Here is a 22,801-nt window from a genome sequence, read left to right on the forward strand (position 1 = left end):
AATTTCCAGATGGAATGATTAGCATTTCTAAGTTTCTTGTATTCAAACCACAAATAGAAGCCCTTTTCAGGGATCACTGGAGGCAAATAATTTAGACCTAATGTTTTGCTAAGGTACACATGGTGCTTGTTTATGTAACTGACTTAATAATATTTGCTCTGGAACTGTATTATTTTCAAGATTTTGATTTTGACACAAACTAATTTATTTGAACAAATAGTATGTGTATAACACGTCTTGAAGAATTCCTTTGTTTCATTTAAGTGTTTATGTATTTGAATCCTGTCATTCCTTTTTTGTTTCTTGTAAATTAATTATTTAAAAATACTGAATACTACTGAGAGAACTGAAGTGGGGTTCGTTGGTGTGATCTTAAATTCAGATAATCATATTGCTTTGATTACTTATTCTCTTCTTTAGAGAAAGTAGTTTGGGAAACATAAAAGGAGAGTATACGCTCCTTAACAAAAGATATATTTAACATATTAAAAACAGTTGAAGAAGAGTAATAAGGGTGACTATAATATAGGATATTCCCATTATATTCACGGAACTCATTCATGAAAATACAAATAGTTATTGAATCAATCTTTGACGGGTCCTTATAAGAAAGTCCTTATAGAGATGCTTTTCCATTAGTATAATGCAGTCATGACTTGCTTTGGTTAATCCTTACTGGATGCTGTGACATATACTCTTCATAATGTCAAAGAAATTCATCAATTTTAGTTAAAAATGCAAAACATGTCATTGAAAATGTATATGATGTAAGTGTGTGATTTAGAAGCAATAACAAAAAAAATGAATACTCATGTATGTATCATTCAGCTGAAGAAAAAGCTAAAGCCTCTTATGAACCTATTTCCATAACATCTCCTTTCCTCCCACACACATGGAACTAGTAGTTTGAACTTTGTATAATTGCATTCATTTGTTTTTCTTTATAGTGTAGCCGTATATACTGAAAATTCATTCCTAAGGTAGATATTATTTAGCTTTTCCTTTTTGAACATTTATATTAGATCATACTATACTTCTTTTCTGTGACTTGCTTTCCTCACAAATATTTATTGATATATGCAGCTATTGAGTACTGTACTCTGTTGTATTAATCTGCCATCATTATTTATTTATTTATTTAAGCTTCTAATTGTTTTTTGTTATTATGAACAATGTGTTTAAGAACATTTTGAACATCTGATGTTCATGTGCAATTTCTCTAGACTATATATGTGGGAGAAGAATTATTGAGTCAGATTATAAGTCAGTGGAATTTTACTAAGTGATGAGAAATTACTTTCTAAGGTAGTATCCATTTACATTCCCATCATTTCCTCATTTCTGCAAATTCTTGCTAACATTTAGTATTTTCAGACTTTTACTTTTAAAAATGAATCTACTGATTGTGAAATTGTGGTCTTAGTTTGCATTTTCTTTATTATTAAGAAGGTTAAACACTTTTAATAGGTTTATGTACTCTGTGTTTCTTGTTCTTCTATAAGTTTTTTCTCTTGATTGGGATCCCAGTGATCTTAACATGGACCCCAGTGATCTTTGCGTCCTTGTGTAACCTCTTTCCTTTGAGTGAGGACTTAGACCTAGTGATTTGCATGTAAGAAACAGAGCATGGCAGAAAATGATGAGATGTCATTTCTGAGATTAGGTTATCAGGAGACTATGGCTTCAGTTTCCTCTCTCTCACCCTTTCATGGACTCAAATTGTGAGAATCCAGGACTCATGTTTTGAGCTACCATATGGAGAGGCCCACACGATAAGAAACTGAGGGAGGACTCTGGCCAATAGCTGCAAGGAATTGAGGCTCTCAGTTCAATAGGCTGGCAAGGACTAAATTCTGTCAACCACCATATGAGATAGCATGACAGGGGATCTTCCCCTAGCAGAGCCTGCAAAGGAGACTACAGCATCTCCTGACACCTTGATGGCAACTTTGTGAGAGACCCTGGGTCAGAGGTACCCACCTGAATTTCTGATCCATAGAATCTGTGAGATAATGAATATTTACTCTTTTATAGCTGCTGAGTTTGGGAGTGATGTTGTTATACATCAAATACTTAATAAATAAAATGACCTTTGAGGCTGTTGTTTACTTAGGGCTTCATAGTGGTTCTTCATATATTATATTCTGGATGCAATCATCATCAGTCATATGTGTTGCACTAATATGTTCCAAAATTATAATTGTAACACTTTTTCTGTTGTGTCTTTTGAAGAAAGACTTCTGATAAAAGATAAAAGATTACCTATTAAATATTTATTTATATATTATATAAAATATATATCTATAGTAGATGTATAATATATTAAAATATATGTTAATCTGTATTGATTATTACATATTAAGATATGTATCTTAATATATAGGATATCTATATGTTATAGATATCTTATTATACGTTACACATCTAATATAGTGCATTTAATATGTATGTTAAATTTGTATATATATGTTATATTTATTGCATATGTTAAATATATCTATATATAGATTTTTTACTTGTCATAATTCATTTACTTTTCCATGAAAATGAACCATTTGCATTACTATGAGCAGGAAACAAGTGACAACCATCTAAAGATAACCAAACATGCACAAATCATGGAATTACATAATTCCCAGAGGACTGGTTACACAACGTCCAGCATCCCAATGAAAGGACATGTAGTCATTTCTTTTGTGACATTTAAAAACTTATCCACAATTCTTCCTGTCAGTCACCCTACTCCCCTTATGATCATAAATAATCTCTCTCTTTCTCAAGGTTATTCTTATTCACAAAGAGGCTTGTTCCATTCAGGTTTGTGATAATGATTCACATAAGTGAAGCAAGAATAATAACTAAACATAAAAGGCATCCTTGAGTTGCTTTGCAAAAATAGAGGCATATGGTATCAAGCAACCACTAAAGCTACAGAATTAACATTTGTTTGAAAGTTTCCATAAGAAATTTCAGATAGGACTTTTAAAAGCCTCTATTTTTGGTATTGCAGGTATGACAAGGCTAGTAAATCAAACCCCCAAAAACTTTCTCCACCGAACTTAACCTGTAACCTCTACCATTTAGAGGAATTTCCATCCTGTGAGGCTCCCAAGATTTGCTAAATCTACCAGCCTGGTAAGAGATAACCTTCCTTACTATGTATAAGACTGGGAATGCATTAGTCAGGTATCATGTCAGTTTTCATAAGAGGTCTTTTTAAGCCATACATCTGTGTATAAAGTCAACTTTGTTCTTTAATATTGTTTCATCATAACTGATTGAATGAGAATTTGTCTCAAATATGCCATCAAAAGTAAGGTCTTGGTTACATAAGAAATTTACGCAATCATATTCTGGATAAAAAGGAGGGAAGATTCTATTTGAATCTGTGAACGAAAGTGAGCTTGAAAGAGCAAATCTCTCAAGATGGATTCCAAGTAGCTAACTAGGCCTAAATTTAAAATAGAGCCAAGCAGCCATTTGCTGACTACAGGACACACACACACTCTGACTTCCCCCTAAACCTGCATCCCTTTAAATCTGGGAGTTTTCAGAGCTCCGCTGTATCAATCAGTTAGAGCTGGACTGAATTGCACAATCAGAACTCAGCTATATTGACAATTACAACTAAGTAAACTTGAATCCTTTATTTGCATAAATGAACCTGATTGGGAACCTGAATGAGAGTTTTTGCTGTAAAATCCAAACCCTGGCCAGGAACAGTGACTTGTGCCTGTAATACCACCAATTTGGGATGTTGAGGCAGGAAGATGGGTTGAGACCAGGAGTCTGAGGCCAGCTGGGACAACATAGTAAGACCCCCAAACAATTTTTTTGTAAATTGCTCTACAAAAAGCAATTAAAAAAAAAAAAAAACCAAAAAACCCAAACTCTCTGTTTGTTCTCTGGAATGCATCTTCATTTTATACTGAAGGCTGTATCTCCCCACTTTGCAAACTCTTCACTGTCACAAAGTCTCTTTCCCTCAAATTCTGATGTAGAGAACTTCTGTTCACAAAATCCATATAAATGACTCTATTGTCGTGACGAACAAAGGGTATCTAGTAAAAGTTTCTGAATTCTGGGTTTTGCTCAGAAGCAGACATAAGTTTAAAATGTTTCATTTCTATTTAGAAAGCAATCTATTAATTTAAACATTAGAGGTCATTCAGGAAGAGATAGGATTTCCTTATATAGCCATAAAAAATAGAACATTAAAATGGCACCAATGATATTTCAAACAAATAACTAGAAAAAAATTTTTTTTCTAATCAGTTCGATGAGTGCTATTTCAGGCATCCCTAACCCTAGGCCACCTTGTGACCAGCTATGAACCAGGCCACACAGCAGAATGATGAGCAGCAGGCAAGCAAGCATTACCACCTGAACTCTGCCTCCTGTTAGATCAGCGGCAACATTTGATTCTCATAGGAGCACAAACACTATTGTGAACTACACATGTGAGGGATCTAGGTTGCACTGCTTATGAAAATCTAACTAATGCCTGATGATCTGAACTGAAATAGTTTCAGCCCAAAACCATCCCTCCACCTTTCCCCTAATCCATCAAAAAATTGTCTTCCACAAAACTGGTCCCTGGTGCCACAAAGTTTGGGGACCACTGTGCTATTTAATTAATTCTTGATTGCTAAATTTGGTTCAGTGGTCTGATTTCATGAAGTCTTTCACCTCTGTACTAAAAAGAGTTCTGGAAATCCTGACTCAGTCAATGGTATGGTCTGAAAGTTATCTAAGTAATGTCAGCTCAAGAGTTTGTGCCCAACAATCTGTTCTTTGAAGTATCACTTGGAGTACAATAGTCCTCCCTTATCCTCAAGGGCCATTCCAAGACATCCAGTTGATGCCTAGAGCCATGAAAAATATCAAACCTTATACACACTATGTTTTTTTCCTAATTTAGTGGAGAACTGTCACTTTTTCACTGAAAGGAAGCAATTTACTGCTTTCCTTTTGCGTATCCAAATTGCCAGCATCACTACTCTTGCACTTTGGCTTCATTACTAAGTAAAATGGGGGTTATTTGAACAGAAGCACTGCTATACCACAGCAGTTAATCTGATAAACAAAGATTGCTACTAAGTGACTAACTGGTTGATAGTATCTACTGCATAGATACATTGAGCATGAGCAAGCCGGTGATTCATGTCCAGGCCTCCACAGAGGTGGATGGTATGAAATTTCATCACATTACTCAGAATGGGGCACAATTTAAAATTTACAAATTGTTTATTTCTGAGATTTTCCATTTAATATTTTTGGATTATGATGGACCATAGGTAACCAAAACCATGGAAAGTGAAACTGCACATGGGGAGCTTACTGTATCTTGTACAGTCCATTCTATGAGGCTCTCAGACTGCCCTGTGTGAAGACAAAAACTCGGGTCTGTAATTTATAGGAGAGCCTTCAGGCACACATTAGAATATATATCTACAACATGTTATCTGTTATCTGTAGATAATAAACATTTAACGATTGTGGTTCACTCAAGACCCAAGGTCTTTTCAGTCAGCTTGTGATAAATGCTGCTCGACCTGGCTCTCTCCTTTCAGGGCAGTGAGCTCCCCTCTAGCCTCCACCTCTAGGTGGGTCCAGAAAGTGACCATCTCGGAGCCAAGGCATGGAATTGGGAGCCCCAGGAGTCTTCTGGGTTCTCTACCTTACTGTGGCCAAACTCTTACCCAAGCTGCAAGACAAAAGTCTCCTTTCCCTTTCCCTCTCCCATTCACAAGCAGGATTCTTTTTCTGTGGCCACCACAGCTGCGAATGTGCTGGGTCACACCTGAAGCCAGCACAGAACTGGGTCTCACCCAAGGCCCATGGTAGTACTGCCTGGCTATTGCTGACTTTTATTCAAGACTCAGGGTCTCTTTAGTCAACAGGTAATGAATCTTGCCAAAACTGGATCCTTCCCTTCAAGTCAGTGGATTCTCTTACGGCCAATTGTGTCTAGAAATGTTGTTTGGAGGGCTAGGGCCTGGAATGGGGGCATCAGGCTTGGTGCCTTACACCACTGTGGATAGGCTGGTATCCAGATTGCAAGACAAAGTCCTCTTTACTCTCCTCTCTCCTTTCCTCAAGCTAAGTGAGGGAGTCTTTCCCAGATCTGCGAGCTGTATTGCCTGGGGTTAGTGAGGAGGTGATGCAAACACTCATTCGGCCACAACATCTGGTGTTTCACTAGGTCACATGTACCCCCAAGTCCACTGGCTCTGAGCCCAGCATAGCACCAGGACTTGCCCAGGATTGCAGTTCTTATGGCTTAGACTGCCTTTCTAGTTGATTTGGAACCCCAGAGCACTTTAGCCCGTGGTGGAAAGGCTTCCTGGAATTCAGGTTCTGACCCCTGGGACGGATGATTTCCATCTAGTTAGGGCTGGTCTAAATGTTCCCTCCGTGGATGCCAGCTGAATTCTACCTTGTGTTGCTTTCCACTGTGACAGGCAGCACTGAGTTTCAATTCAAGGTCCACAATCACTGCCCTCTCCCTTCCCCAAACACAGATTCTCTCTCTGCACCATGTGGCTGCTGCAGAAAACTGGGGAGGGATGGTGTCGACAATGCAAGACTATTTTTTCCTACCCTCTTCAGTGTCTCCTTCCCTGATATGATGTTAAAACCAGGTATTATGATCACCATCCACCTGATTTTTGGTTCTTATGAAAGTGCTTTCTTGTGTGGATAGTTGTTCAATGTGGTGTTCTTTCAGGGGGAGATAATCACTGAAGGGTTTTTGCTCTGTCTCCTTCTAGGTGTTTACTTTTAAATTTAAAAATTTAAACTAGTCTCACTTTCCAAAATGTTTCTGTGCTAGAAATTTCTGTAAGAGAGATTATTTTAAATGTTTAATTCATTTAAAATAGTAGAATTTTCTTATTTTCTGGGAATTTAAAAAAGTATTTATTTATCTAAGTGCTTATTTTTCTCCATAAAGCAATCCAATCAGTGTTCTTAAATGTAAAACATAAAACAGTATAGTTTATTAAAAGCTTTCAGAGGTAAGAAAACCATGAGAGGTAAAGCATTGCTTGAGTATACACAATGATACACAGAGAGACAAACAGATGCAGAGAGAACACATAGCTTCAGTTCTACAATTTCAGTCACAGGCAGGTCAAAGCGAATGCAAACATTATAACAGATTTTACACGCATCAAAAATTTGTTCTTCCCAATGGCTATAGAATTTGTAAATTAATTTGAGTTCAAAATAAATGATCAAAAAGACTAAAAATAGATTCTCTCGTCTTTCATCTAACAGGAAACAGATGCCTACCATCCAGCAATAATAATCATCAAATGGTTAAGCCAGAGGTTGGTAAACTATAGCTCACTGTCTATTTTTTGATAACACAAGAAGAGATTTTTCCATTTTTAAATGGTTGGAAAAAATCGAAATAATAATAATAATAATATTTTGGGACATATAAAAAGCTTTATTAAGAAATTAAATTTTTAGTGCCTATACTTAAAGAGCACTTTATTTTTAAATTTTTATTGGACTCAGCCATGTTTATCCTTTACATACTTTCAATGACTGCTTTTGAACCTGCCATAGTCTAAATGTTTGTGCTCCCCTCCAGTTAGCATGTTAAAATTCCAAACCCCAAGACGATGGTATTAGGAGACAGGGCCTTTAGGAGGTGATTAGGACATGAGGGTGGAGGCCTTATAGACAAAATTAGTGGCCTTATGAAACAGATCCGAGTAAGACCCTTGTTATTTCCATTTGTAAGAATACACGGAAAAGGTGTCATCCAGGAAACAGAAAGCAAGCCTTTCCCGTACACCAACCCTACCTTGACCTTGGACTTTCCGGTCTCCAGAATCCAGTTTCTACTATTTTTAATAGTTTATCTTGAGCTCAAATTAATTTACAAATTCTGTAGTCATTGGGAAATTTATTTCTCCAGTGGGAAATAAATTTGTTTGTTTATAATGTACCTAGTTTATGGTATTTTGTTATGATAGACAGCCCAAATGGACTAACACAGCACTTTTACAGCAAAGTTGAGTAGAGTCATGCATCACTTAACAATGTTTCAGTCAACAATGAATTGGCTACAACTTGAGTATCCCTTATCTAAAATGTTTGAGACCAGAAGTGTTTCAGATTTTGAATTTTAAAAATACTCATACTTATGTACAATACATGTGTATTAGTGATGATGCATGTGTTTCAATGATCATTTCCCACTCATTACCTCTTATTTTGTATATTTCTGCTTGCTCTCACTTCTTTTTTTGTTTTTTTTCAAATTAAGTTAGCTAGTTGTTTACTTTGCTCGACATTTTTATAAGCCATCACTATTTTTATTGTTTTACTAATTTCTACCTGATTAATTTCTGCTTTTATTTGTATAATTTTGCTCTTTGTCCTTTATTTTGCTTAATTTAAAGTTCATTTTCAAACTTTTGTGTTAGAAAATATCATCATTTTAATAAAAATAATTATGTAAGGCTGTATATTTTCTTTAAATCATTGCTTTAATTGTATTATATATTTTGATATATAGTATTTTCATAAAATGTATGTTCTAAAAATTCTGTAACTTCATGGCTTTTTTCTCTTTTTCTCTCGGTGTTGTTTCACAGAGAGTTTTAAAATTGTAGACATTTTGGATGGCGATTTGATTATTTATTTTGTTTTAGTTTCTATTTCCTTGCATTGTGATCAGAGAATATTATTAATCTTGTTTTTATTTTATCAAGACCTGAAATTGTGGAGCAGAAGATCAAAGCCATGTCCCCTATGCCATGTTTAAATTACCTCGTCCACAGAATTCACAAGTATAATAAAATTATTGTTTTACATCAGTAAGTTTTGGTGTCATTTGTTACTCTTTATTGATAACTGGAACATGGTAAGACATAAGGAAAATTTACTTTATGATTTTAAAGAATAAAAGAAACTCAGCATTGGATCTCACACTACAGGTCATAAAACCCAATCAGCCTCCTGATGTTTGAATTCCCTCTAAACAAAGTTGCTAGTCATCGTCATCCATACCCTATCCATATACTTTCAGCTACTGAGAGTTTACTAATTATACGAGCTTTCATAATCAGGCTAAAATTATTTTTTCTTTCTGGCATTAGGTCGTAGGACATGATAAAAAAGAAAAAAAGAAAAAAGGTGGGAAGACTGAGAACTCACTTATTGATACAGAACAAAACCCAATCCAGCTTTTCCAGAAGAGATAGTGTATATAATTATTTCTCTTGTTCAGTTTTTCCAACATGGAATAGAGCTGAGTAGGTGTAACAGCTTTTATGATTTCTGCTTTTAGCTTCTGTTCTGTATAAAATAAATTTAAATATGGTACTTTGTTTAGTATTCAATTTATCAGATATCTGGCAGTCAAAAATGGCTGATCAGAACTTTTTTGTTTTTTGTTTTTTACTAATATGAAAGCATTTCTTTGACTAATGAAAAAATATGTGACAACTGTTCTTTTTCCTTTAATGTTGTGCAAAAGTGTCATCTGTCTCTATAATATGTGCTCGTTGCTGGCTACTTACCTCAACGTTCAGAATCACTAATTTGCGAGCCATAGTTGTGCTTCTTCAGAGTTTATAATTTTTTTAGAGTTTTTTTTTTTTTTTTTTTGAGATGGAGTCTTGCTCTGTTGCCCAGGTTGGAGCACAGTAGCATGATCTTGGCTCACTGTGACCTCTGCCTCCTGGGTTAAAGTGATCCTCCTGTCTCAGCCTCCCGAGTAAGCTGGGACTACAGGGGTGTGCCACCACGCCCAGCTAATTTTTTTATTTTTAGTCGAGATGGGGTTTCACCATGTTGGTCAGGTTGGTCTTGAACTCCTGACCTCGAGTGAGGCCTCCCAAAGTGCCGGGATTACTGGAGTGAGCCACTACGCCCAGCCCATAATTGTTTTTCTCTTTGCCATCCGACCTCAGGATAAGAAACTGTTTTCAAATGTCCATCATTTACAAATCTTGGAGTTGTGTTGTGGGTTTTGATAGTTTTCAATATGCTGAAAGGCTTTGAGCTCAGTCTCTGAATTCATCTCAGCTCTCCGTCTTTACATCGGTAATAGCAATCATTAGATTAAACTCCCCAAAACTTTCTGAACTTAAAGCCTTTGGGATCAATCTCCAGTTCTCCTAGAATTGACCCGAATATTCCCACTGAATGAAATCTGATCCTATGAACAGAGACGACCCATTGTTATGCCAGAATTCTTGGTGTTATTTTGCACCAGAGACTTCTGTGAATCTGTATCTTCTGAGGACTGAACAAAACTGAAATGACATCCTGGCACTCATATTATCTGATATTGATTTTTTAAATTTTGGAGAACATATTTTTTTAAAATATGATTGTCAGGACCATTATTATTTAATGATGTGTTGAAAATGTTGCCAGCATAAAAAGAAAAGAAGTAGAAGTAAGAGATACCATTGGAAAAATGGGAAAAAAAAATACAAATTATACATGGAAAATCCAAGAGAAACAATTAAAAACTTCTAAAATAAATGATTTGAGATTTAAAAAGTATTTTTACATATATTCTATTCATAATCCATGAGTAGACACAGTGAGAAAATAAGTTTTCATTTACAATATACGTTTTAAATATTCAGAAAAAGACTTTGGATTTAACCTGTTTGTGCAGGACTTATATATCCACAATTAAATTTTTATTGTCAGAGAAATATTGGAGAAATTTAAATAATATAGGAAAATGAACGCTATATGATTTTGACAGAGAAATTGGTAAATACAATGTGATCTGAACTATGTTTCCATTATGTCTATGAATAGAAACATGACCAAAAAGAAGCATAGAAAAATTTAATGTTGGTTTTCTCTATGTTTTAAGTTATTGCTATTTTTCCCTAAAAGAGTACTCTATTGTCAAAAATATTTATCATGGGAGTATATTTTATAACTTGAATAAAATTTTACGTATATTTATATATACATATATATATATCAATTTGGTAAAAGTGACTAAAAGTGAACAAAGTTGTGACAATCTTCCAAATATGAATTTTAGAAATTAGAAATGCCTGATCCCATTCCTCAAGCCCTGTATTATTTTGAAACAAATTCCAACATCATATTATTTCAGCCTCAGTTATTTCAGAATATGTTTCCAAAGTAATATAAATCTTTTTCTTAAAAAAGAAATCTCAATAACAGTATCATAGGAAAACATCTAACAATATTTCTTAATATTATCAAATATTCACTCGGTATTCAAATTCTCTAGTTGTCTCATAATTTTTCCTTGCAATGTTTAAATCATAATTCAGGTAAAATATATGCATTGTAATGGTTGACATGTGTCTTCAGTCTGCTTTAATCTTTAAAAGATTGAGGCTTTTCCTGAATCTTTTTCGACTGGAATTTTATCTGTTGGATAAACTTGGTCTTCGAACTTTTAGATTTTCCCAACACCTGGATCAATTGGATTTTGCTCATTAACCCCTGTGTATTGTTTAGTATAATCTCTGTATTCTCTATAAATTTCTGGTTAGAACTAGAGGTTTTATCAGATTCACATGTATTTTCTTCATTTTTTGATGTCATTGGCCATTTGCAGGGATTTTAAAACATGTTTAACCTTTTTTGACACTCCACCACTAAGAGATTCTCCTCAAATCTCAATTTACTCTAGTAATTTTCTTGTAACCAGTAGAATACAGTGGAAATAATGCTGCGAGACTTTTGAAGCTAGATCAGAGAAAAATTATGCAGGTCCCCTGGCTCTTTTTGGATGCTCACTAGGGCAATCATTTCCTTTCTGGGGCGATTTAATCCTCCCTCCCATTTCGGGGACATTTAGTCAAGTCTGGACACAATGGGAAGGGTGGTGCTACTGCCATCTAGTGGGTAGAGGCAGGGATACTGCTAAACATCCTGCAATGCACAGGACAGACTCCCTACAACAAGATGTCAATAGTTCCAAGGTTGAGAACCCTGCTCTAAGGGAAGCCAACTGCGATATGACAAGTCTAATTACTCTGAGACTGCTATGCTGGATAATCCACTTGTAGATATTCCAGTCAATCCCATTAGAGCTCTCAGTTGAGAGCCAGCATCAACTTTCAGCCATGAGAACCAACCATCCTGGATATTCAGTCCAGTTAAGTCTTCAGATCACTGTAGCCTTGGCTGACCTTTACTTACAATTGCCTGAGGGACCCCAAGAGAGAAATGCCCAGCCAAGTTCTTCCTGAATTTCCAACACAAAATTGTGAGCAAATAAAAGATTGTTTAAATCTACCAAGGACTGGGATCAACTGTTAAATAACAATATTAACAGGAACTAGTCAGTGTTTCAACCTATTCACAGATTAGAAGTTACAAAATGTATATAATATAATTCTATTATTATTTCCTATGTATTAATTGGAATCTTTTTATAAGGAGACACTTTTCTCATTGACTATTTGATTACTGTAAAGTACAGTTTAAATAAGAAAATCAGTATGAATGCTTGACTTTACAATTCAGTAAAACTGCAAAATCTCTTAAAAAACGGGAAAGAAGAGGTGAGAAAAATCTTAAGAAAACATCGTGAAAGCAAGAACTGTGGTTTATAGATTACTTTGAATTATTACATTGACAGCTGACTGCTCAATGTTCAAATGGAAGGCAGGTATCAGCAGATTATGGTTTTAATTTGCTGAAAGGAAAGAACTGCCATTCTAGAATTCTATACACGGTGAAAATATTCATCAAGATTATGAAATAATAATCACATTCAAAGACATGATTACGATAAAAATGAGTGTTTGTACCAGCTACAAGTCTGACTGAAAGTAAATAGAACTAAGTTTTTGAAATAATTGTATTGTTGAGGAAATTATAAGCCTCTACTCAAATTATTTTAACTTTTTGGGACTTACAACTATATTTGCCACTCTTGCGTTATCATAAAATGGACTGTAAATAAGATATATTTTCCAACATTCATTATGAATACATCCAACCAAGGTAACAAAACGGAGACTATCACAGGAGGCAAGACAAGGGCCATAATGGATATTGGTCAAGGACCCCGAGAGCAGACTCAGTTCTAATCTTGTAAATTCTCATCCCTAAGATAGTGAATCTTCACAATGTCTGGTCCTGGAGAATTTCTGCATTGCCATGTACCACTTACTGATCTGTTTCTTCCATTGTTTCTTTTTCTAAATGACAATCCTCATTGCAACGATCTTATCCCCGTTATAGCATAGTATATTCAATATATGAAAAGAGCAGAAGATAAATATTCTTTCAGACCATAGGTTTAAGAAACAAGAAAATCTACATCAGAGCCTTATAGAAAAAGCTGTGCATAATCCTTACCAGAAAAACTTTCATCATCAATGTCCACCTTGGGTGTGGGATTAAAGAGTGGCACTCTCTGTGCAGTCCTCGGCTAGACATATTTCCTCATTTTACAGATGAGGACATTGATTTAAGAAGTAACTTATTGATTTTTAAAAAAACCTCTTCTATCACACATAGAGTATTTTAGTTGAATAATGGAAAAATATGGGGATAGATATGTTGATGCTGTTTGATATAAATATAAATTAAATGAGTTAGCATAAAAAGAAATTAGAATAAATCGAGCTTAATTATCACTAAGAAAGTTGAAGTTTTTCTGTTTCCACTTTTCAGCCTTTTGTGCTATCACTAGATTATTGTCAATGAGTCATTATGAGCAAAGGGAAGTAGGCTGCAGGTGTTGCTAATGATCACTTATATATTTTCACAGTGTTCCAAAGCTGTGCTTTATTACTTATTCCAGATTGAACTATTTTTATTTTAATTGGTACTTTTAGAGATTTGGTTTCCAACCAGCTGGCATGGTCCAGTAGGTGAAGCAGAGAAACAGCACTTTTGTTACGGTAAAAGTGAAAGCAAATTGACTAACATCTATCAATCATAATTTGAAATAGAACACTGCTCCTATGTTGACTCAGATTTCCATAGGTTAATGACTGAGAGTATTGTCTTCTGAGAGGACTTGTACTCTTACCACACAAAGATGTATTGAACACCCACAAAATAGCATTAGAAGCAAATAAGAAACCCTAGCATAGTTTGGTACTTCTTGATTTTGATGTTTTATACATCACCAGTGAAACTAAGTTATTATTCACATCAATAAAGCAATATTTGAGACACACATGAAAACATAGAAATAATGTACAAATTTGCTGATCACTGAAGTAATGTGCACATATTACTTTTTATCTCCCTCTTTCTACATATACAAGTTCTTAAAACAGGTTATATACTTTAAAAATTAGTATAATGTTTTACATAAGAACTTAGTATGTGGAACTTGTAAATGATCTGTGCTTCATAAATGTTTATGGATGATGCAGAATCTTTAATTTATAAATAGCTAATTTGTTATCTTATACTATACACACATATACTCTACTCCAAAATGCATTTTAGGTCATTTAGCCATGCTTTGCAGTAGTCCTGCTTCCCAGTTGTTTCACATTTCTTTTGGGTGTACTAGAGTGGCTGTATTCCCAGAATTGTTAGTTTACTGCAAAATTTTGACATGTTACTGCAGGTTAGATTTTATGCTTTGTTCCCTCTTTAATCAATACCAAACACCTGATTTTTTTAAAACTAGAAATTACCACAAATTACAAGGAGGTAGATTTTACTAATCTAAAAGAGTTCCATACTATTTTTGTTTATTATAATTTAGAAGTTGTACTGACCGATTGTTATTGTTAAGGCACTTTTTTGTTACTATTAGAATAAGAAGATTGGGGCCTTTCTGCTAACTGCCTTTCACTAGGTTAATCAGTCAGAATTACAGTAGCTTCAATTCAAACAAAGGGAGCAATGTTATATATAATAGAATTAAGGGAAGCAAGTCAGAGTTCAACAAATGGATGTCAAAGTTTGATATGGTGGGAAGATAAAATTACAAATATGCATATAACCATATCTCTCTGTGTGTGTTTGTGGGTATGTTTTGATATATAAAGACACATATAAGTTGAAAAAAACATGATTATATATAACATTCAATATTGAATTCAATATATAATTGATGGCAACATATGCCTAAAGTTGTGGGTTGAATTACTGTATGTCTCACAAAAAGATATGTTAAAGTCCTAACCTTTAGTATTTGTGAATATGAACTTATTTGGAAATAATGCCTTTGCAGGGTGGGAGTGTAAATTAGTTCAACCATTGTGGAAGACACTGTGGTGATTCCTCAAGGATCTAGAACTAGAAATACAATTTGACCCAGAAATCCCATTACTGGTATATACCCAGAGGATTATAAATCATTCTACTATAAAGAAACATGCACATGTATGTTTATTGCAGCACTATTCACAATAGCAAAGACTTGGAACCAACCCAAATGCCCATCAATGATAGACTGGATAAAGAAAATGTGGCACATATACACCATGGAATACTGTGCAGTCATAAAAAGGATGAGTTCATGGATGAAGCTGGAAACCATCATTCTCAGAAAACTAACATAAGAACAGAAAATCAAACACCACATGTTCTCACTCATAAGTGGGAACTGAACAATGAGAACACATAGACACAGGGAGGGGAACATCAAACACTGGGGCCTGTTGGGGGGTGGGCGGCTAGGGGAGGGATAGCATTAGGAGAAGTACCTAATGTCGGTGATGGGTTGATGGGTGCAGCAAACCACCATGGCACGTGTATACCTATGTAACAAAACTGCACGTTCTGCACATATACCCCAGAACTTAAATAATAATAATAATTTAAAATGAAGTCAGTAGGTGGACCCATAATCCAATATGACTGACATCCTCATAAGAGGAGAGAGACACAGAGAGAACATCATGTGACAACAGGCAGAGATTGAAGTGCTGCAGATGCAAGCCAACGAATGCCAAGGAACACTAAAGATTACCCACAAATTACCAGAAGCTAGAAAAGGGCAAAGCAGTATTCTTTTCTGAAGGCTTCAGAGGGAGCATGATCATTCAGACAATCTGATTTTGGACTTTGAGACTTCATAATTGTGAGATAAGTTGTTTTTGTTGTTTTAAACTGTTCAGTTTGTACTTTATTGTAGCAGTTCTAGGAAATGAATATGTCTGGCTATAAATATTTGAAAAAGAAAACTAAGTTTTACAGGGGCTTAATTAAAACTATAACAACATTTCATACTTTGACAACACCCTTTGTTCCAAACACTTATCAAAGATGGGTAAAATATAGACTAAGAAAGTCAGAAGGACATGGCCTTTCTCAAATGCAAAGGCAAAACCTTTTTTTGGCCGGTAACAGAAAAGAAATGAAAAGTTGTGAGCAGATGATGATATGGCCTTCCTAACTTCCTAACTTCAGGTTCTCAGTAGGCAAAAGTTTCCAGGATCTAAAATATACCCTCAAGAAAGGGGACCAAAGTGAGTTTTGCTACTTGAAGTCCTAGAGTCGCTTATAGCTCCTGCTGAGATATAGGATGGGCATAGTCACAACCTCATGACTAGAAGGTGAACAAAACCACCCCAAAAGAAACTAAACTGAGAAGATACATTTTACCAAGCTTTCAAGGAAGCCAAACATGCTTATTTTATACCTACCATTTTGGAGAACAGTAAAAACACAGACACTACTAGACTAATGTTTAGATATACTATAGTAATTAGGAGAATATTTTAAAAATAGACATATTGATACAAATGCATACAAAAAATCTGAAGATACTATCTTACTAAACTATTATCAAATCAAATTTATCAGTTAATCAACACACCATAACTAATTATAATATTGGAACACAAAATCTATTACAGAAAATCTATTACTCCAAAATATCATATTAACAAGTCAAAGAAAATATGCCATATGAAGATAAATGTGGAAAACTCCTTTAGCAAATTATAAAATTCACTCATATTTTTCTAAAAAAAAATTTGCAAGAAAACTATCAATTAAAAATAATGTTCCTAGTTTTATTGAAACCTGTCAAAAACCTAAAAGAAAATGATGGGCATTTCCATTAAGTCAGTGATATGGTTAGGCTTTGTGTCCCCACCCAAATCTCATCTTGAATTGTAATTCCCATATTCTCCATATGTCAAGGGAGTGACCAGGTAGAGGTAATTGAATCATGGGGGCAGTTTCCATGCTGTTCTCATGATAGTGAGTGAGTTCTCACAAGATCTGATTGTTTTTAAAGGAGGCTCTTCCGGCCGGGCGCGGTGGCTCAAGCCTGTAATCTCAGCACTTTGGGAGGCGGAGACGGGCGGATCACGAGATCAGGAATCGAGACCATCCTGGCTAACACTGTGAAACCCCGTCTCTACTAAAAACAAAAACAAAAACAAAAACAAAAACAAAAAAACTGGCCGGGTGAGGGGGCGGGCGCCTGTAGTCCCAGCTCCTCGGGAGGCTGAGGCAGGATAATGGCCTAAACCCGGGAGGCGGAGCTTGCAGTGAGCTGAGATCTGGCCACTGCACTCCAGCCTGGGCGACAGAGTGAGACTCCGTCTCAATAAAAAAAAAAAAAAAAGAGGCTCTTCCCCTTTCACTTGGCACTTCTTCTTTCTGTCGCCTTAACTCTCCTTCGTCTTCTGTCACAATTGTAAGTTCCCTGAGATCTCCCCAGCCATGCAGAACTGTGAGTCAGTTAAACCTCTTTCTTTTATAAATTACCCAGTCTCAGGCAGTTTTTTTATAGCAGTGTGAGAAAGGACTAACAGAGTCTGCAATAAGAAAAAGATGCCTAATCTCATGGTTTCTAACAGGTAATGGTCAACACAATGTTCAAAAATGATTATGGTAAGAAAGAAAAGGAAATAAATCTGGGAAATAATAATAATATTTACAAAGGAAGAGATAAAACTCTCCTTATTCGTTAATTATATGATTACCTACGTTTGAAATTTAGGGGATTCTGTGGACAGATTATTAAAACTCACCAGCATACAAAAATCAGTATCATCCCTGATAATGAATACACCAACAATTAACAAAAATCAATCAATAAAAATATGTTCTATAAAACAGAAAAAATTATACAGAATGTTAGACTGTAGGTGAAAAATTATTGGAGATGATTTTTAAAAACCTGAATAAATGGAAAGTTATGTTCATATGATTGTTTCTTGGGAAAACTTTGATAATGCACTACAGATTAATCTCAAAATCTAATATAATTTAAATAAATAAATCTTTGGGGGGTTTTCATGAAACTCGAAAACTACAAATGCAAAATCACATGGCCAAAAACCACTATGACGATTTGAACATCTGGGATAATAAACTTGACCTCACATATAACAAAAATTTTAATAAATGAATAATAAAGATATTAGTACAGGATGAATAAATAGACTGACAGAATATAACAAGCCTAGAAACTGATTCATTCATATATGACAATAATGTATGACAGACATAGCATTACAAATAAACGAGGAAAAAAGATGAACTGTTAGATAAATGGTGTTGGGATAATTGTTTATCCATATGGAGAAAGTTAAATTACGTCCTTTAAAACTTTTTGAGTAAAATAAAGAGTAACATTTTTATGATCTTCAGGGAAGAAATGATTTATTTACTTCAGACACACAAAAAAACACAAATTATAAAAGAAAACCCAGCACTTTGGGAGGCCGAGGTGGGTGGATCACAAGGTCGGGAGATGGAGACCATCCTGGCTGACACAGTGAAACCCTGTCTCTACTAAAAATACAAAAAATTAGCCGGCGTGGTGGCAGGTGCCTGTAGTCCCAGCCACTTGGGAGGCTGAGGCAGAAGAATGGCGTGAACCCAGGTGGCGGAGCTTGCAGTGAGCCCAGATCGCACCACTGCACTCCAGCCTGGGCAACAGAGCAAGACTCCATCTCAAAAATAAAGTAAAATAAAATAAAATAATAAAAATAAAAAATAAAATTGTGATATACTTGCAACACAATAAGTTAAACTTTTTGCACAAAAGAAACTATAGACAAAGTGAAAACCTAGTCACATACAGAGAGAAGACATTTGCAGCCCATGTGAGTGACAAACAGAAGTATCAACTGCCAATGAAAATGTCCAAAGGCTATCAATAGGTAATTCACAGGAGAAAAAAATAAAAATGGCCAATAAATGAGCAAAAATATGATCAACTATATTAGTTGGGAAGCAAATTAAAACCAAAAAAGAACTTTTATACCTGTCATTGGCAAAACTGAAAAATGATCTGACAATAACAAGTGTTAGAGAAACAGAAACTCTCAGATACTCCTGCCAGGAGTGTTCAATAGTTCAGATTCTCTGGAGATTAGTTTGGTATATAGTAAAGCTGATGTATCTCAGGACACAGAAATTTTACCCCTGGATGTTCCCCATGAAAAAACACTCATATAAATTAGTAAGGAGAGTTGCAGTATAATTTAAAACTATAGAAAATGGAGCAGGTAAAATGTACATCAAATAGAAAACAGATAAATACTGTACATTCATCTAACAGACTAATACTTGGATTTCAAAATAAATAAAGTATGTGTGTGTTAACATGGATAAATCTTTTCAAAAATCAAGTAAAAGAGTGAATTATAGAATGTGAAGAATTATACACCACTTATATACATTTTAAATCCTTCAATGTGGTCCATAATTTAAAAATGTATTGTTATTACAAAATAAAAAATCAGATGTTTTAAAGTATCATTAATTTGCTTTTAGATAAATGTCTTCATAGAATTTGAAATATATTTGAATTGAGGTTTTAGAGTTACCATTTGTCAGTAAGGGATATAAAATGTTATTAATTAAATGAGATAAATTAAGGAAGAACACAAATATAATTAAATATAGAAATCTACAAATAACCATGCTGAATTCTTCCAAATTATCTCTCATGAACCTTTGTCAGGATTGCTAAGTCATGATATAGCACGTTTGGTGTTTCTTTTTTACTTTATCTATTCACCATTCAGCAGGGAGGCTAACTGACAGTGAAATGACCAAAACTTAGGAGATGGAGGGAGTAGGAGAGATGCTAAAAAATCCCTAGATAATTTACAAACTAGATAATCAATTCTTGACTAATCAGGATTTGACTCTAATAAATATCAATCACATAACGAAATTAAGTTAAACATGCAAAACTCCTTTAGGATTGCTCTTTTGAATTGATTTTACCTTTTTGAGTACTCAGGATCACTACTGCTGTCATTATCAGGACATAGGACAGGAACACAGCTATTATTTTCCTATCTTTCAGCTTTTCAACACAACAAATATATATTGGCATCCATTTCTATGATTTTAATTTGGGTACTTATTGTCCCCTTACAGGGGACTCCGGGTAATATAACCGTGAGTTTCCACACAAAACAAGGGTTAGGTATGTGTTTGGCCTCTTTTCTTTAGGATCCTAGAAGACTACGCTCTTATTTTTAACATTATCTTTTTCTGTCTTGAACTAAAAAAACACAGCAAAGTAAGTCACATCAACTATTTTTCATTACCTTTACCAATTATTTCATTAAGAAACTTTGGAATGAGTCATTTTAATCATTAAACATTATAAACAAGTTTTTCTATAGAAAGTAATCATGAATTCCAAGAAAAACAATTACCTGTTATTACTGCCAAAGTTAAAACTATCTTCCTGCATAGAAGTGTGCATTTCTCAGGGGAGAATGAGTTTATATTGAGGTTGGTGTGGGACATTTAGAAGGAAGCAGCTGACATATTGTTGCAGATTTATGCCTGATAATTACAGGGCACTGTACAGTTTTAAAAATGCTTTCATATTTGTTATGTCATTGGGTTCTTAAAATAATTCTGTAAGGTCACAAATGCAGTGTTTCTCATTTTATAGATGAGGAGATTGAGGTCTCAAATGGCTATGTGACTTGACAAGATCATCCAGCTAGTAGGTAGCAGGGCCCATTCAAATGTAAGTCTTCTGATTCTAATTGCAGGGCTCCTTTTATATGCTTGAATGCCCTATTTTATTACAGAAAGCCTAGCATTTTATACTCATTTTAAAAGTATATATCTTTGGTAGACTTTGCCATTACATTAAGAAAAGAAGAATGGAAGTATTATGGTGCTCCTGAGTTTCAGAGGATGTTAGTAAAATAATGCATGTGAGAAAATCTAGTAGAAACTTAGTAGAAACTATATGTAGTAGAAAAATATAATGTTTGTGAAAATATCTAATAGAAATCTAATAGAAATTCAATAAATATTTGGCAATAAATATGTTCCTTCAGAATTATCCTGGTGCACGCAAAGCTTTCCTTGTGTGGCATTACCTTCTCACTCCAAGTTTTTATCATTCTCTCAGGAGGATTACACAAAAGTCCTAGTTTGCTGCGTGTGTTTGTCAATATTGGAGTTGGGGTGTAGACCAGGGACCTAGATGGAATCTCAAAGAACAGGTAAGCATTTGGCCAAATTGGGTGATTGCCAGAAATGAGCTGACTTTGGATTTCAGACTGCCCTGGCTTCTACCTTTCTCTCAGGGACTCACGGTGGGAGGTGCTTGCTCTGGCACTTTCATATTCCCATGCTCCTTGCATGATTACTAACTCTACACTTGTTCTTCTGTGCCTGGCATCTTTTGATATAGTCATTGGGAATGGTTAAAACTATAAGTAGTTCAATCTGTTTAGATAGTTGCATCAATGAATTTTGAGCATAGTAACAACTAACAACAATGAAGGACATTTAATGCTTACTGTGTAGCAGGTGCTATTCTAAGCAATGTATGCATATAAACTCACATAAGCCGTACAACAATCTTATTTTATGTTTGAGGAAACTGAGGCATGGAAAAATTAAATAACTTGCTCAAATTATTTGATCATCAATGTACAAAGCTGGCATTTGAACTCAAAGTGTCTGGCTCAAGAGTGCATTTTTAACCATTTGTCCACACTTCTTTCAATAATACGGCTTAACCATGCTGTATAACTTCAAGTATAACTGCTATGGATGATGGCGGAGGGTAAGAGATTCTTTTAGAGTAAAAAAAAAAGAGTCTGTGAGTATAGAATGGGGAAAGCATACCAGTTAATATCTCAACATAGTGTCTCCCTGTATTAGTCCATTCTCAGGCTTATAAAGACATACCTGAGACTGGGTAATTTATAAAAGAAAGACGTTTAATTGGATCACAGTTCAGCATGGGTGGGGAGGCCCCAGAAGACTTACAATCATGGTGGAAGGGAAAACAAACACGTCTTTCTTCACATGGCAGCAGGAAAGAGAAGAATTAGTGCCCAGAGAAGAATGAAGCCCCTTTAAAAAGTATCAGATCTTGTGAGAATTCACTCACTATCACCAGAAAAGGATGGGAGAAACCACCCCATGATTCAATTATCTCCACCTGGTCTCTTCCTCGACACGTGGGGATTAAGGAACTATGATGCAAGATGAGATTTGGGTGAAGACAGAGCCAAACCATATCACTCCCCACAAATGTATATTAGCATTAAATATAATGGACCATATAGAGAGTAATATCTCATATTATATAGGATATCCTTACTAGTTTATTGAACAGATAAATACGTTTTTTTTTTTTTTTCCAGATTGTCATTTTTAAGAGCCTTGTATTCAAACTACATCTGTGAATTTTCCATCTTGGAGTATTTGAGGAACAAAGTCTTTAATTTAATAATGGCAAAATCAACTAACAGATTTTAGAAAAATAGTCCCATCTTAGTTTATTTAATTTGAGTTGTATATTAGCTCATGTGAGTGCCCAAATTCAGAGCACAGCTTATTTATTTATTTATTTATTTTCTTGTGATATCTCTTGCAGCAATTTAGT

At 34.9% G+C, this 22,801-nt stretch overlaps 2 long non-coding RNA genes across 2 annotated transcripts in view; one reads left to right on the forward strand and one right to left on the reverse strand.

The window, feature by feature from the left end:
• LOC117084061 overlaps window positions 1-6,649 on the forward strand; it is a 198,149-nt gene extending 191,500 nt beyond the window's left edge. Inside the window, exons 2-3 of the long non-coding RNA XR_004437303.1 lie at window positions 3,011-3,135; window positions 6,525-6,649. This is a non-coding gene — a long non-coding RNA (uncharacterized LOC117084061). The remainder of the gene's footprint in view (window positions 1-3,010; window positions 3,136-6,524) is intronic.
• LOC117084062 overlaps window positions 1-22,801 on the reverse strand; it is a 125,991-nt gene that overhangs the window by 88,864 nt on the left and 14,326 nt on the right. Inside the window, exon 3 of the long non-coding RNA XR_004437304.1 lies at window positions 9,178-9,318. This is a non-coding gene — a long non-coding RNA (uncharacterized LOC117084062). The remainder of the gene's footprint in view (window positions 1-9,177; window positions 9,319-22,801) is intronic.

The sequence above is a fragment of the Trachypithecus francoisi genome, unplaced genomic scaffold (genome assembly GCF_009764315.1).
Source record: "Trachypithecus francoisi isolate TF-2019V2 unplaced genomic scaffold, Tfra_2.0 Lachesis_group0, whole genome shotgun sequence".
NCBI lineage: Eukaryota > Metazoa > Chordata > Mammalia > Primates > Cercopithecidae > Trachypithecus > Trachypithecus francoisi.